Genomic DNA, 16,719 nt, shown 5'->3' with positions numbered 1-16,719 from the left:
TTCATCTATACTGGCAGTTGGCAGCATTTCTGTCCTGAGAAAGGCTGGTTGAACTTGACTATGATCCTCAGCCTAGACCTTTATTCCCCTATCTGCTAAAGATGCTTGTTAGCTGGCAGGATAGGTTTTGAGTGGTGGAGAAAGTTTTAGATACCTTTTCTCTTCATTTGTTCTACTGAAAATGTTTAGCCCTTTAGTCAAACTCTTCAGGTGGTCCTTGCCAACTATCTTGTGTTTAGACTCACCCCTTTTATACAGCTCCTTTTTAGTAGCTGCAAAAACACTGCACTCCCAAGAAATATCCCAGCTGCAAAAAAAGCCAATGAAGTCCAAATCTTCCCTCCCATTTTGCCAGATCCTCTTCCTTATGCAGTTACAGATCACCCTGGGGATATAATCTCTCCTCTAACCCATTCTCTGCCCTATAGCCTCACGCCTGGAACTTGCTGTTGGCATCACCACATACCTTTAAAACCCACCACAACAACTTCCCAGGTGAGGCTGTCACTTCCTCAGCTGACTAATATAAACATCAATCATGTGATGCTTTGTTCTAGCTTTACACTAATAACATACTGCCTATATTGCAGGAAACATTTTGACTCAGGGCTCTACTGTGTAAATCCTGATGCAAAAATGCAGTATGAATACTAGGCTACTCATAAAAAAGCCACAGCAGAGGCCGGGCACAAAGCTCCACAGGCTGGGTCTGCTCTTAGCATACACTTAGCTGAGAACAGTGATAGGTGCATATCGTGTTCACCTGCCCTCCTGTGACACTTCTGCATTTTAGTGCAGGTGGGGAAAAGCCCCACATGAGAAACAAAGATATGATTTTATTTACTTCTGGAGTGCAGCTGAGGGCCAAAACAAGGAGCAAATAAAGAGATTGTGATTGCCTCAGGTGCCTGCCTGAGCTATGTCCTGTGATGTTTCCTCCTGCAGTTAAGGCAGTTCAACCTCCAGAGCTGCCCTGCAAACAGGGATTCACTCTCAATCTTCTCATTTCTTTGGCCAAGCAAGATTTAGTTGCTTAGTAGCACAACTTCCCACTACTCATGGCCAAAGCACGCAGAGGCCTTGTGCACTTGAGAAGGACATGGCATCATCATAGCATCAGAACTGAGTTCACACTGCAAAGTCCTTCAAAATCTGTGCGACACTCACGGACTGCTTCTCTCACGCAAGAAGCCCACGTTCCAAAAACCTGCAAAATACTGGTCTCTTTTTCCAAATCACTTGGCCCTATTTCTGTGTCCTGCATCATGGGATATTGCTGTGACACAAAACCAACGTCCATCTTCATTTGATGCAATGTGCCTTTGGGAAAAAACATAGAATGCTTTAAGACTGCACAGCAAATAACTCCATTCTTACAGTGCTCAGTTAATAAAGCCTAAACTCTTTGACATCCATGAGCTTTTACAGACAAAAGCAAAGGGATTCAGGTGAAGCTGTGAGGCAGAGACAGTGGAGAGCATCTTCACTTGCAGTATGTAAAAAGGGAATGCAATCTCTGAAGCAGCAAGCCCATAAATAAAGGGCATCCCACAAAGACAGTGCTTTCAAAATTGTCCTCACATCTGATAGAAATTTCCCTAGCATATCAGCAGTTTCTTAGCAGTAATGTATTTCATTATTCATAGGCTATTGCCGACACAATTTTTAAACACTCCATTAAACAACCAGGCTACACAATTCACTCACAAAGGACATCAGCAAGCTGTTAACTTTCTTGTATTACATGTGGAGCCCATTTTCAGTCCTCTGCTTAGGTTGTCTAAATTAATGATCATTTACCACTTCTTTACTACATTACTTGGGAGAATTCTGGCAGCAAATAACAAAAGAACTTGAAATAAAAGTCATAAAAGACCTTGTAGTCTCACAGCACTGGGGGGGTGCCTGTGAACTATCTGAAGTGACACATCCAGCTCACACTATCCAAAGCCAGTGCCTGGCTCCGGCTCTGCCTCTTCCCCTTCTGACTCTTACTTAAAATGCAGGTGACCACATTCATTCTCTCACAGTTGCAGGCAAGATATGACAACACATATAGCAGGGTTTCTTCCTCTCCCCCAACGAGTTGTGGAAGATCCCTGCTACACCATAATGTACCTAAGATCTTCAGCACAGAAAACAAACAACCTCCAGAGCTACAAAGTGCAAAAGAAATCGCAGCATCCACAGCGCTCCAGGTCCCGGTAACTGTCTCAGCAAAGGCAGATAGGTTTGTACCTCTGAATACAAAAGTTTATGCTGAAAGATAAAGTCCAACTTCAGCCTTATTTGCAACACATCACAGAGGCACTGTTAGAAGCATACAGGAGAGTATTTGGGTTAATAAACATAGGAAGTTTTATTTAATACTTGATATTACAAGAAAAACACTGTTAGAAGCATACAGGAGAGTATTTGGGTTAATAAACATAGGAAGTTTTATTTAATACTTGATATTACAAGAAAAACACCTGCCAGGAACAGTTACCACTACAATCACAGCTTGCCCTCCCCTGGGTGCATGCATGATGAAACAGGTTTTAATTACACTTGTCATTTTCCCCAGGAACCTTGCCTGGTTATAGGATATAACCTTGCCTGAATGTAGGATATGCACTTGTGCAGAAAGATTACGTTTGCTTGGTAAACCCAAATTTACCATTTCTTACTATTTGAATATGAATCTTCCCAGCCTAGCCAGCATTATTTTAAAATAATGGTTTGTATCGTTTCCATCCTAATAATAATTAAGGAATTTTTCAGGCATAAGGGGTCAGATTCCAGTCTTACTTACTCGTGCGTATGCCTGGAATTTACAGTGTTATGAAGTCCTCCTGTAAGAATAACCTTGTATATCTAGAAGGGCTACAGTCTTCTCATCATTAACACTTCATTCTTTTACACTTTTTCTACAATTATGATTCAGTTACTTGCAAATATGCCTTTGCCCATTACTGAACGCTGCAGCTCAGTAGAGACCCTGTCATCACTCTGACCAAATGCCCTATGTGGGACACTCTTTGCTGAGACAGAGGTACCTGCACAGCTGAGGACCAGGCAGCACATCCTGCCAGGACGATGGTGTGGCACTGGAAATACTTGGGAGAAGTCTTCCAAGGAAAACTGAGGCAACCAGAGGATTGCCCTCTGGCTGGACACATAGTTGATGTTTGGGGAGAGGTGATGGGGCAACTTGCCACCTGGAGGACACGTCAAGGCTGGTATTGGGAAATCATGTACCCACACAAGTGGATGATGTGGCTTGAGGAAAACCAAGCACATAATCCATGACTAGACTTGCCTGTACCTCATCATTATTTCATGGGTACATTATTTCTTGGCTGCACAGATAAATTCCATCAAACCACCTATTTCCTTTGTACCTGTCTCTCAAAGACAGAACGTGAGATGGGGCTGTGCCGTGGTGTTGCCACTCAATGCAGGTGGCATGATACTTTTTGATAATGTATGTTATTGTCATCGCTTCAAGCTGGGTTTTGCCATTTTGTTACAAATTCTATTGCATTTTTCTTGCCACTTTTCTTCTTCCACTGCTAATTTCTCCTGTGCTCAAATGCAGTAAAGAAAATATCCTGAATACAGTAACAAGGCAGTATTTCCAAGTTTTGCACTTCTAAGGTGAGCATAATTTAGGGCATTTTCACAACTGTTATGACTACCAGGTTACTTAGAATCTTTAAAAATTAGTTTAAATTACTGTAAAGCCACTATCTCTGTTTTTGTGGAATTACATTGAAAAGTATCATTTAGTAAATTACCTAATCCAACTGAATCAAAGGAAAACCTCCAAGACTTAGGCAGACCAGAAGGAAGTTGTTTCCCGGCTCTCACCATGACATTTTGCAGCAGATCTCCAAAGGTCTCTTCCAACCTCAACCATTCTATGATTCTGCAGTCTTCAAACAGAACATAGTTTTGTCACATGCAGATCTCTGGTGGTTCAAGACTTGGAAACCCACCTCCCTGCTAGAGATTCATAGGTTTACAGTGTCCACTCTTGTTTTGTCCATTCTCACTATGCACCAATTTGAAATACTGCTCATTTCATTCTTGCTATTGTTCAACCATGACAGATGACACTACCACACAAGTATTCCAACCACACTGGGATTTAGTATTTATGTAATAAGATCTCTTGAGAGGTTAGGCTAGGCGATGAAGAAATAGTTACAGGAGAAGTGGCATACCTGAGAAGTAACTGGGTAATAAGGACTGACATGAAGTTCCCAATGTGCAAAGTACGAGATGTAGCACATAGATATGACGAAAAGCTTCATCTAACAGCTGACAAGCTACATCCACAAATTAGTTATTGGTGACTCACCAAGAGCCATGGGGTCCCTGCTGGACAATCTCTACTTGCACCTCTCTGCTATGCTGCACTAGGAGCTGCTCATGATTCACAGCTATATAAGCCAACACTCAGTATGGGGTATGACCTGGGAACATCTATGCTGCTCCCCAGCAGCACAGTCAGCTTGTTCCGACTCCTGCAGGCATATCACCAAGCCAAAAAATATACAGCTAGTTCCTTTACCCCAGAATAAGCTGCATCCACAGAGGAACAGCTGCATTTGTAAGACAGTGTCCTGATTTTCTTCAATATTTTGGAGTCATTTGTCTGTATCTACATTACAAGTGGGATGAAAAAAATCCAGCTGCCACAGGGAAGGAGACATCTTGCTTCTGAGGTACAAAAGAACACCAGAAGCATTGAAATGCTTAAGTTGGACAAAGCGTTGCACTGGTCTCAGGAAACAACATGGAGTATCAAATAATGCTCTTCCCTCCACAAGTCCCTTGAATGAGAACACAGCCTCTTCCACACAGCTGTGTGCCAACCTGTGGTGGAGATAAGGCTCACACCTACTGGGCTGAAAAATGCTGCTTTCCAGGAAAAGTGTTTCAAAAATAATACCCCAGCTATTCTACTGAGCAACACTTGAGCATGTCTGTGAACACTGGCCAAAAAAAGCTGGGCCATTGTCCTCCACCCATCCCTCCCGATGGCCTTGGCTGGCTGAGTATCATTTTGTGTACCCAAGGCTGAGCTCTTCCTCCTGGCTTTTGGCAACCTGCATCATAGATCCTGTCTTGGTTCTTCCCTACTGTGAGAATAGCTCTTACCGCCAGTTGCGCACCAATAAATATTTATGTGGCTTTGTTGACATGTATTATGCTGCCACTGCAAGCCCATGGCTTGTGTTTCTCTTTCACCAGAAGATGCGGCTACTTGCAAAGTGCTGATGATACTCTGTGCAGTCTGAGTCACTGAGGGAGAGCTACTTCAGCCTGGGCATGGACCACAGTTAGGACAAAGTATATGTATGTGCAATAGGCTCTCATCTATGGAGCAACAGGGGACCAACACAATTCCCCACCAGTTTAGTCTATAGAAAACCCATCTTTGTTCTTAACCAAAATGAGCTTCCATAAGGAGAAGCCTGTGTGTGCACAGACACTAGCAAGAGGCAGCTGATTTTCCCCCAAAATTAAATGACCCATCAACTTTTGCTGAATCAAGGAGAAACGCAGCAGTGTTAGGCAATTCCTGGCCACAGACCCACTCAAGCTGACTACAACGCTGCCATCCTCTTGGACTTGCTTGCTTGCTCAGATGGTGCAAAATCAAGCCTTCTGAATGGATACACATTGAAACTGATAAAAGAGAGGGAATTTTTAGGCAGGAGGCCAGATGTGTGTGTAATAGGGAGGATTCAGCTGCTCAGTACTCATATTCACCATTTACATCTTCCCTATCCTGGTTGGACACAGGGGCCATCAGCAACAACCAGTGCTAGCAGGGGCCCATGCCTGGCCACAGAGCACAGGCCCCAGCAGTCACTCTAGCTGCTCAGCCCTGCATCCCTCCTAGGTGGCTTGCAGAGGTGAGATAGGAGAAGATGGGTGAGACAAAGGGGTAAGCCAGTTGGCTCTTCTCACACCCCAGAGCTGCTGAAATATTAGGGCAAGCTGGGATAGCCCTAACTGTGAGTGTAGCTGAGTGCAAAGTGCTTCACCTCCAATTCTACCCTCCTGCAGGAGCACATGTGCTCCTGGGGGAGAACCAATTGCCTTTTGTCAAGGAAAGAAGCATTGGCTCATACGTGCCCCAAGTTGTTCATTAATAAAATTCTGAGGAAAAGTGCTTGTTTATGGAGGGTGGTGAAGAGTTACTGAAACAGCCAATCAACCTGCCTGGAATACTGTGTTGGTGCAACATATTTATGCAATTAATAAGAGGTTTTGTGGTTGCTTTGGAGGTGCCACAGGTGAGTATCCAAGGCAGATGGCTCCTGAACAGGTTCGACATGCTGCAGGAAATTCAGGGTGATTGACAAACCCTCCTCCACTCAAGTGGAGAGAAGATCATCAAGGCTCCACCTAAGATGGGCTTGTAAAATAGCTGATAAATTACTCAGATGGTACACGATTTGCCTCTGGGAGAATGTGTGTGCTGATAATCATAGAATTATAGAATACTTTGGGTTGGAAGGGACCTTAAAGATCATGCAGTTCCAACCCTCCTGCCATGGGCAGGGACACATCCCACCAGATCAGGCTGCCCAAGGCCCCATCCAACCTGGCCTTGAACACCTCCAGGGACGGGACATCCACAACTTCCCTGGGCAACCCATGCCAGTGCCTCACCACTCTCATAGTGTAGAAATTCCTCCGTATGTCTAGTCTAAATCTGCCCCTCTCCAGTTTATACCCATTGCCCCTAGTGCTATCACTACAAACCTTTGTAAACAGTCCCTTCCCAGCTTTCTTGTAGCCCCTTTAGGTACTGGAAGGTTGCTATAAGATCTCCTCGAAGCCTCCTCTTCTCCAGGCTGAACAACCCCAACTCTCTCAGCCTGCCCTTGTATGGGAGGTGCTCCAGCCCCCTAAGCATCTTTGTGGCCCTCCTCCGGACCCATCCCAACAGCATCATATCCTTTTTCTGTTGAGAATTCCAGAACTGGACACAATACTACAGATGAGGTCTCACAAGAGAGGAATAGAGGGGCAGAATCACCTCCCTCTGTCTCCATCATGCCTATGCCATGCAATGAGTTTTACTAGGCCTTGTGGTGCTTTATTGCAGCCACTGGCATACCCCAGCACAATCCAGAGTCTCCATTTCTCCAACAAGGGTAATGCAGCAAAACTGGGCTCATGCTTGGCTATCCAGATAGACCTGTTTGCAAGTGGTCAAAAAATCATGTGTTTGTCTGACAGAAGAGCCTCTATTGTTCAGCACAAGCCAAAAGGAACAGGGTTTGGCCTGAAACCTTCCCACCTGCAAAAGGACAATCATCCCAGCTCAGCCACATGTGGAAGGAGCAGTGGGTCCAAGGCAGCTCTTCCACCCCCAGGGTCTCTTCAACATCTCCTGCAAAACAGGGCTGGTTTGTTGGCTTTTTTTACCCCTCTCTCTACCCTAGCAGCCTGGGTACTCTCTTCCTCCTCCCAGTTAAGTAAAGTAAGCTCCAGCTGCACTTCCCAGCTTTGCTCTGCAATGGACTGACGCAGGGCTGAGAACTAGAAATATTCAACTTCTTTTTCTTAAGACCAATCCATGGCTATTTGCCAGAAAAATACAATTAAAAATTTGGCACAGGCCTTCACAGTCCTTGAGTGGTGAACTCATCTATATTGCTGCACGAGTTCTTGGCATCAGAAAAGTCACTTTTGGGGGGAGACATTGGGGAGCAGGCAGTGGGTAAGGTTTAATCAAATTGGCATCTAACAAGGGCCCCTGTGCAGGGCTGGGCTGCTACACACACAGCTGCAAGCAGAAACAAGAGCCACAACAAAAATTCTCATTTCTAGTCCTGCCCAACTTGCAGTTACATCAACATTCAACCTAATCTCCGGATTAACCAGGGTGGGGATGAAAACTTATCAGCACCAAGGATAAAATCTTCCAAACATCTTTGCTCCAGATGCAGAAAGAAGCGAGGAAATTTGGAGTGGCAGTTTCCCCACAGCCACCTGGCAGCTTGGCATGTGCTGCCTGGCAGCAGGGCAACATTCGCCTGCACCAGCTGCTCCCAGGGGAAACCACAGCTCAAGTCCCTGCAGCGTGGCAGCATGCCTGGGCACAGCAAGGGCACAGCACGGCCACCCAGCTGAGTGGCAGCAGGCAAGCGTCGAGAATAGACATTTTGTACCTAGCCAGCTGGGGAGCACGTGAGGAAGGCTCATCATGTCGTAGGAGTGCCAGTGATGCAAGATTGCATATGCAGCTGTGGCAAAGTTCTCTTTCCTGATGTATGTTCTCCAAGTGGGATTTCTCCACCACAGACTGCCATCGGTCCCTAGCCACAGAAACTGCTCAAGAGAAGCCTCTACTACCCAGTGCTTTACCTTAACCATGCTGTGATCTACCACCAAAGCCCCTATTGTCTCTTGTATGGGAGTAAATTTCTGAAGGCGATTGTCTTGGATAGTTGAATCCTTGAGCAGTGGTCAGGGAGAAGGGTGATAACAGACAAAAGGGGGCAGGCAGCCTTCACTTCTGTCCCTTACCAGGTTAAGGCAAGAGGAGCCAAACTGCCACTCACATAGAAACAGCAAAGCCCACATTAGCAAAGCTGCAATACAAATACAACAGCAGTCCTGTCTTGTCTTCACGTGCTTAACAAAGAAATTAAAACATGCTGCATGCTGAGCAGTCACGCTGACCATGCTCACGGGGCTGCTGATGAGGTCAGTTTGGCTCAGCAGCCAATGTGACCTGAGACATTGCACCACTTTGCTGCTATACCCACAAGTTTAAAAAAAAAAAAAAAAAAAAAGCAATGCATCTGCAAACGCCTGGGATATAAAATGGCATGGGGGAAAGTCACAAATAGGAAACTGAAGTCTCTCCTTCAAACAGCTCCTTACAGGAGGATTAGAAATGGGAGGGAACAGTCCCATAACAATCTAAGATAGAGGCAGGTGGTTCTGGAGCCAAGGAAATAATCTCCACTGCATCGGGACACTAGCTGTGCCATACATTGCATCAAGAATCCACTCCTGTTTCTTTTCTTTTAAACTATGCCACTACCAAAAGCTATTTTTGAGACACTGGACTACAGTGTTCCCCCCAGCAACTAGGAAAGTTACAGCATCCATAAAGGTATGTCTTGTACTGATTAGAAGAAGAAAATGTGTTAGCTTGACTAGCTGCAGTCAACAAGTTATGCAATAGTGTTTCTGGGACCTTCTACTACGCAAGACCTACTGCTGTCAGACCAGGCAAAATGAGATACCGCTCCACCAGCCAATACCAATACCTTACAAAGCCACTGGAGTATATGCCCTTAGCTTTCTGGGACTGCAGGGAAGCCTTCAAGATGAGAAAGTCTTTCTTTAGCAGATGTTAACTTATAAAAATCAAATTACAGACTAACACATTTCACCCAAGATTGAGCTTGGATATTTGAGGTTGTTTTGTTTGGGCTGGTTTTGCTTTTTTCCATCACCAAGCATCATCTGTCCTGTCTACCAGACCGGCAAAGGACCACAAGCAGTGCTATTTTAAAAACCTTTTCTTAACCTGCAGGAACGATTGACTCCACATCTGTAGCAATCCTAAAGCTGTCAGCACTTTTGGAGATGGCCTTCTGAGTACGGTCAGCAATGTACCATTGCCAATGACCAAAAAACCCCACTCAAGAATTCAAATGTCTCTGCAGGGCTGTAGGAGCTGTCACAGACCAATGCTTTCAGAGTAGTCCATTGGATTTCCAAAATAAAAGCAAAAAATAGCATTTGTTGGCCAGCATCTTTTCTCAGAGTAGAGATTGCTTTTCCCTCCTGGGATTCCATATCTTCCTTTCTGCGCAGCAGAAGGCAAGCCGCTCTGAGCATTTCCTTTGTTGTAACACTCACAAAAGAATTCCTTGCAGATGTTTAAAAACTGAACCACAATGACTCTGTCTTTTCATTTTGCTCATCAGAGCTGCAGTGCTGCCAACACAAAGGCACAGACATTTCCTAAGTGAGTGAGGTCAGGTGGGGCTGCATCCCTTACTGATGCCCAGGACCTCAGGAGGATGCTGTGAAGCCACAGGGAACTTCAGGAGCCAGCCAACCACCACCCTGAAATACAGTCAGTGCCTACCCCAAGCAATTCCTTTCAGGATGGGAAGGGGCAGTTAGTTGGCTTGTCACACTAGAATTCAGATAACAAAAAATTCTACTGCTTATGGAAAAGTGTCCACAACTCATCCTGGGGATGGATTCCAGGCTACAAGCACATCGTCTCAGGACACATTATTTTTTATGTCACACTGTTCTGTGAAAGGGAATGCAGATTTCAGTTACCAGGAAGAAGCAGTGTTAGGTTTTACATTGCTCTAAGCATCACCTTGGAGGGGTTTGGCAAGACCAACATACTGGCTGTGGGGCATGGCCACAGCAGAAAACAGCACCACCTTTTGCCTTCACTCTCCTATCTCCAGCCTTATTTGTACCCCACAACACACCACAACACTTACGTACCTTTTGGAGAGCCCCAGCCAGCCCATCCTTTGGCTGAAGCAGGGGGAGGCATGAAAGAAAGGGTGTTCAGGGAAAACAGGTACTTGGCAAAGCTCTACCCTGCCACAGGCTGCTTTGCCACCAGGCATTGGTGTTTGAGAGGGAAGGGTGGCCCTTCCATCCAAAAGCAACTTCTTCAGCAGAGAAGACACCATTTTACCTACAGTCTATGGGAAATAATACATGTCTAAATGCAGAGTGTTACAAGCACTGGTGCTGCCATACAGCTGAAGAGCCTTTAGCGTAGCAGAGGAGGCAGGTAGCACATGCAGGTTGTGCCAGCCATGCCCAAAGACGTGCCAAGGGTGCAACCACCTCCAGCACTAAAAGACACTTCTGTGGTTCACCTTTCTGGCTCACACAACAGATTCATCCACACCTCGTAGGTGAGGTTTTTGCAGTAGCAACAGGAACGTTGAACTGAGGGAGGAGGGCAAGGTGGCTGCCAGTGGCTGGGAAAGCTGGCACCTCTATGCAATAGACTTCCGCTGTACAAATCCTCACAAGAGGCTGCAATAAGATCAGCAAAAAAGCAAGGAGGACTGTGCTAGGAAACCCAGAAGGGACAGCTCTGCTTATCCTGTGCCGAACAGAAAACTGAATGAAACACTCCACCTGTGTATCGTGTCCTGCAGGCTGAAAGCTTGTGAAACACTGACGCCGAAGAAGAATTAGAAGGGAAAATAGCAATGTATCCCAACAAAGATATGTATTTAGAAGGTGCCACTCTGGTACCTTATAAAAAAAACAACAGCCCTCCTCACGTTATCAAGGGACCAATACACTTTTAGAGACAGCAGGAGGTATGATCAAAGTAAGACAGTGGGGTCACAGGTCTTATTTCCAGTATCTATTCTTGTGCCAAGACGATGTGACCTGGGCAAGTCAATATCAGACACAAATTACATGAAGATAAATTGGACTTTGTCAGCCAACCTCAATAGTTGTGAGGTGGTTACTGCAAACACTAACCTGTGCAAACACTAACCCACACACTCCCAGGATTCACACTGATATATCAAAGGTTTCACTTGAAAATCCCCTGCTCTAATCAGGTGGCAAGCAACAGTTCAATCGGACGCTACTTGCAACTAGCAGAAATGCACTCATTTTAATACATAATTGGAAAGTTAATGCCTGATGCCAGCTGGCACCATATCTGTGTCCAAAGCTAGTGTCTGTTGAGAGGCAAAAAAATGAAACCTAGCCATTCAAACTTGACAAAAGTCGCAAGGCCAATTCAGTAACATGGTTTGTCTCATCTCCCCTCAGCCTCGGAAAGTTTTGCCGTCATCTATAGAAATTAGTTTCCGGGAGAAAGTGTAGCCTGCTGGTAGAAACAAGTACTAACAGGCAGATTTGCAACACAAGTATCAGCCTGCAGCATTAAATTAACAGAAGAAGAGACAAAAGTTGCACTTCCTAGAAAGAAACAGTGCCTTGTGCAATTCTGACTCAGAGTCTGCAGTATGAGCCCCTGGGCTCTCTTACAGGGATTTGAAATCTTTCCTACCCTAGCATGTTTGAAATCTTCCAGGAAAGCTCTCACCCAGTCCACCTACCACAGTTCAGCTCTGGTGGCATGTAATCTCCTAGGCACAGTGTACTGCTCCATGTCACCTGGACACTTATTCATGTTCAGCACTACATGGAGGGACACTCCAGACTGACACACTTGTCCTACAGAAACCTGCCATTAGCTTAAATGCTATTTAGTTTATAGCACTATAGGAAATCAATATGGGAAGGGCACAAGAGCTACAAGAAGCAATAACCTCCCCTTAATTTTGGGCATGCTGCAGTAAGCAAAACCTCCATCTCTATTGTCATTACAAATTCATTGGGCACTATGTGACATGAAGGGCAGTAGGAAAATTAAGTGCTAATGTAATAGCCACTTCAGCCTCTGGGCAGGAAGGGAGTTATATAACTCATGATCTTCGCTTTTCAAGAGTTTCTGCCTGCTAGCAGAAGACAGGTTCCAGATGCCATCTTTTTCTAGAAGTCTAATTTCACTGGAGCTATTGTTTCCTTAGTATTATGCAGTTACCCACAGCTAAAGATAACTTTGGCTCTTCCATCATACTCGACGCATTTTGGATATAGATACTTAAACAGGAAAAGAGAACAAAAGAAACACATCTCCATCCACTATGGGGAATTACGTGTAAGTACAGGCTTCTGAGTTGGACCCATAATCTTAACACACAAAGCATACTTTGAACAACAGACGCGTGTGACTTAAGTGATATACTTGAGTTAATGAAGCCTTTAATCTACAGCACTGCCTGCAGCAGCAATCAGCACTAACTACTTAATGCAACCACAGTGGGACTGGGAAGAGCATGAGAGAAGCCTGCACTTTGTAGCCTCCAATTTCAGTTACCCATATCTAAGCTCATCCTCTCATAGCAAAAACTACAGCAAAGAATGTCAATGTCGTAGGAAGAATATGCAATTTCAGCCTGAAAAAATAAATCATGGCATGTAACACTATGCCTGGGCTCTAGCTGGCACATGGCAGCAGAGCTTGCTGTTCAGAAGGACCAGAGCTTTTAGGCTTCTTCCAAAAGCTGTGACTGATATAAATGTTACTAAGATCCTGCTAAGGATTACCTAAGGTGATGATTTCTTCCCTTACTTCATTAAGTTCAGATGTTTAGAAATCTTTTCTATAAATTCATTTAAATTGTTTTGGTTTTTTAGACAAGTGCTGTATTTCCATAATTATCTATGTGGTATATAAATGTGCGCCTTTACAAGCCTCCTGCATAATAAAATCCCAATTTATGGTGCATTTAAGTAATCGGGAAAATTACAATGAAAGCAAAAATGTTGGGTATAAACAAAGAGAACAAGTAAAATTAACCTCTGCGCCATAAGAGTTACTTCTGATTTTGACAGTTGCCAACATTTTATTCATTAATGGAGAAATACTTGTCTTCTATTTAAGAAGCAAAGGCTGAAATAGTTCAAAATATGAGCAGTTTGAGGATTACAGAGCACATTTTCTAATAATAAACATCTAAAACTACGCTTAGACTTACTACTGCTACAATTGGCCATAGCACACAGTCTCTAAGCAACATGATTTACATCAGGTTTCTATATTCATCTGGACCAGTGTGGTTTGGCTCCTTCTCAGAAACACAAATGATACCCACCCAATTCTCCAGTGCATTCAACAGTTGTTACTCATTGTCACCTTTCTAGATTGTACCTTTCAGTAAAAGTCAGGTACAGAGGAGATGATATAGGGATGAGAGCCCATAGTTCATCTTGTTCAAAAATGCACAGTAATATCATCTAATGGTGAGGCACTTGCAGAGGTTGCCCAGGGAAGCTGTGGATGCCCCCTCCCTGGAAGCGTTCAAGGCCAGGTTGGATGAAGCTTTGAGCAGCCTGGTCTGGTGGGGGGTGTCCCTGGCCATGGCAGGGGGCATTGGAACTGGATGATCTTTAAGGTTGCTTCCAAATCAAACCATTCTATGATTCTATGATAACTTCCCCCCAAAACAGACCTATTCTCAGCCAATTAATATATTTACCATGCCATATTTTCCTCAAGGTGGTGTGAAGCCCTATCCTAAGTTTAGCCCTAACTTTAGGGGAAAATAAGGTCCCTTTCAGCAATGAGCACTATGCAACTGCCAGAGTGACTGCATGTCTTCAGGCTCATCTCCTGCACACTTGCAGCCTCTGCAATCATGGTGCCTGCTGGACAGAGCCCCCTAGGGCAAGGACTGTCTCCTGCAAGCTCATGCTAAAAACTGCTTAACTGACAGTTTAAAAAACAAACAAACAAACAAAAAAAAACAGTACAAAAATCACTAACAAGGCAGCCTCAGAAAGGACTTTTATTAAGATGGGACCTCTGATAGCTGAACAAGAAGGGAATTAAATCTCACATATCGATGAAGCAAATGCACCATTTATTAATACTGCTCACTGCCAGCTCTGAGCCCACATGGCTTTAGGCAGAAAAACAGCTCTTAATCAGAGCAGTATCAAGAAGAATAAATCTTGAGAAGGATGCTCCTGCTTGCCTAGCAGAGTAAGCAGTGAAAGCTTCCCTCCAAGGTGACTTCCAGCCAGAGTGAGCCCTGCTCACCAGCTGCAGCAGGTCTGGCAGTCAAATGCATCTTCTCTGCCACAGCCCAGCATCATGGAAGTCTGGCATCTGGCAACAGTAGTACCCTCGAGCTTCATCCCAGCTGAGGACTCAGCACAATATGTTAAAAGGTATTTTGGCCCCAGACTCCTTTATTTGTGAGCATGTCTGAATTGGGCAGCACTGGAGACAACAGCTCAGCTAGCTCTGCACAATGCAGCCTCTCCTTGCACATGGGGCAGATGTGCCAAACCCACCAGGCCATGATGCACACTCGGCAGACAGCACAATCAAGCAGTCCTAGCCACAATTTCTTCCTAGCTTCCTCTCCATGGTCTGTGCTTCCTTGTGTGGTTTCCTCCAGCTATCAATTGTACAGTAGACCTACAGCTCAGGGTTTCTCATTCTTATTACAAGAGCGCCCAAAAGAAGAAAAGAGGCAGAGATGCAGGAGACCAGGTTGTGTGTCAGTAGTCAGGGCCATCGCTTATAAAATGGGAAGTGAAATCACGTCATTCTCGGCTGTGCTCTTCTAGTGTGCCCCCGACTGAGCCTGATGCTGCAGTGTACTGGGAGAAGATATGCACTGTAGACAAATCAATTCCTTTGGCTACTTTGATTATGCCCCAGGTGCCGCACCCACAGAGAGCATCCCCATCATGTGTCACAGCAGAGATAGCCATGCTGGCGCCAAACACCTGGTCTATCTATGCAACAAACGGCAGTGCAGTACAAAGATAAGGCCTGGGCCTCAAGGGTAGAACTAGCTGTGGCCAGACAGATTGCCTATTGCTGCTCACTTCAGCAAGCCATTTGCTGGAAGGAGCCTACCAGCTGTATAGCTACCCTGCTTCTCACCCCCTGTGCAGCTCCACCTGGCAGCTCTGCAGGGGCTAAACCATGTTCCTGGGCAGCACATGCTGCTGCACAACACCTTTTCAGCCTGCCCTTCATGGACCACAACACAGTGTGCTCCTTCGGAGGAAGAGCAATGTGAAAACCCACTGAAGGTGATGTGCAAAGAACTGCTCCTTAGTAGACTGAAAGCTGGCAGCTCTTTCTTCATGAGCTCTTTGGAGAATCATACGCTGTCCCACCACTACAGCCATAGTAAACAGCTGCAGCTCTGGTCGCAGCTCCCGGACTTATCATCCCTCCAGCTTTCTGCAGCTTCACACCTGCGTTAGCTGCCTTGGGTGAAGGAAAGAATCAGTATGTCAGGGATGAAGCCAGAGAAGAAAGATGTGTTGTTACATATCAAAAGGGGAAGTGAAGAAAGCAGATTTTTTTCATTTTCCCTCCCAAGTTACCTTCCTAAAGTATACCTTCTAGAGTAGGGAAAGCCATCCAGTCTGAACTATGCACACCCTTCCCAACACAGCCTTGTGCTTCATTCCAGTTGACTGCTTTCAAAGCTCAGTTGAAATATACTTTGCAAGCCCATCCTGATTCACCAGCCTTAAAAGACAGGTACTATTTCCTGTGGATCATGAAACAAATTCTGCCAGTTTTTGAGCCATTCCTGTATTGTCCCAGCATAAGATTTTACTTCCGAAGTACACGTACACGAGTCACTGTAACCAGAAGTATTAAGGGTGAATTTAACTTGTGACACAGAACTACTTTAGTTATTTTTTGAAGGCCTTAATGAATAAATAAATAAATAAAGAGTTTGGCAGTACAATGGTATAATTTGCAAACTATTTCCCTCTGTCTCTGAAGACAAAAGTCACCCCCAAGCCGCTGATGAACTTAACCAGGTACATGTTAATAGCTAGGGGAAAATTCATCTGAAGCATTAGATACAAGCTACTGTGCAGAACTGGCAAAGCAATAAAAAGTTCTGAACCCTAGGCTTGTGAATTAAGAACGGGGAAAGGATGGAATTTCTACCTGCAGGAGAGAACGCAATGGACTGGCAGGATAATAATGGGTCCTCAGGGAACCAGGATACCAGCAATAGTTGTTCAGTGCTGAACAGCGAAAGACCAGGCAACTTTCCCACCAACAGTCAGTTATTCTTACAGCATGCATTAGTCTGCTGGTGGACCCAGACAAATCCCTTGCTT

The 16,719-nt window shown here is 44.9% G+C and overlaps 1 protein-coding gene across 1 annotated transcript in view; it reads right to left on the bottom strand.

Moving 5' to 3' along the window:
* The window catches only part of TMEM86A (transmembrane protein 86A), a 28,276-nt gene that overhangs the window by 10,778 nt on the left and 779 nt on the right, over positions 1–16,719 (bottom strand). The window lies entirely within an intron of this gene.

This window comes from Cuculus canorus, chromosome 5 (assembly GCF_017976375.1).
Source record: "Cuculus canorus isolate bCucCan1 chromosome 5, bCucCan1.pri, whole genome shotgun sequence".
NCBI lineage: Eukaryota > Metazoa > Chordata > Aves > Cuculiformes > Cuculidae > Cuculus > Cuculus canorus.
Note: the sequence above shows the minus strand (reverse complement) of the source record. Positions and strands in the feature narration are given on the sequence as shown.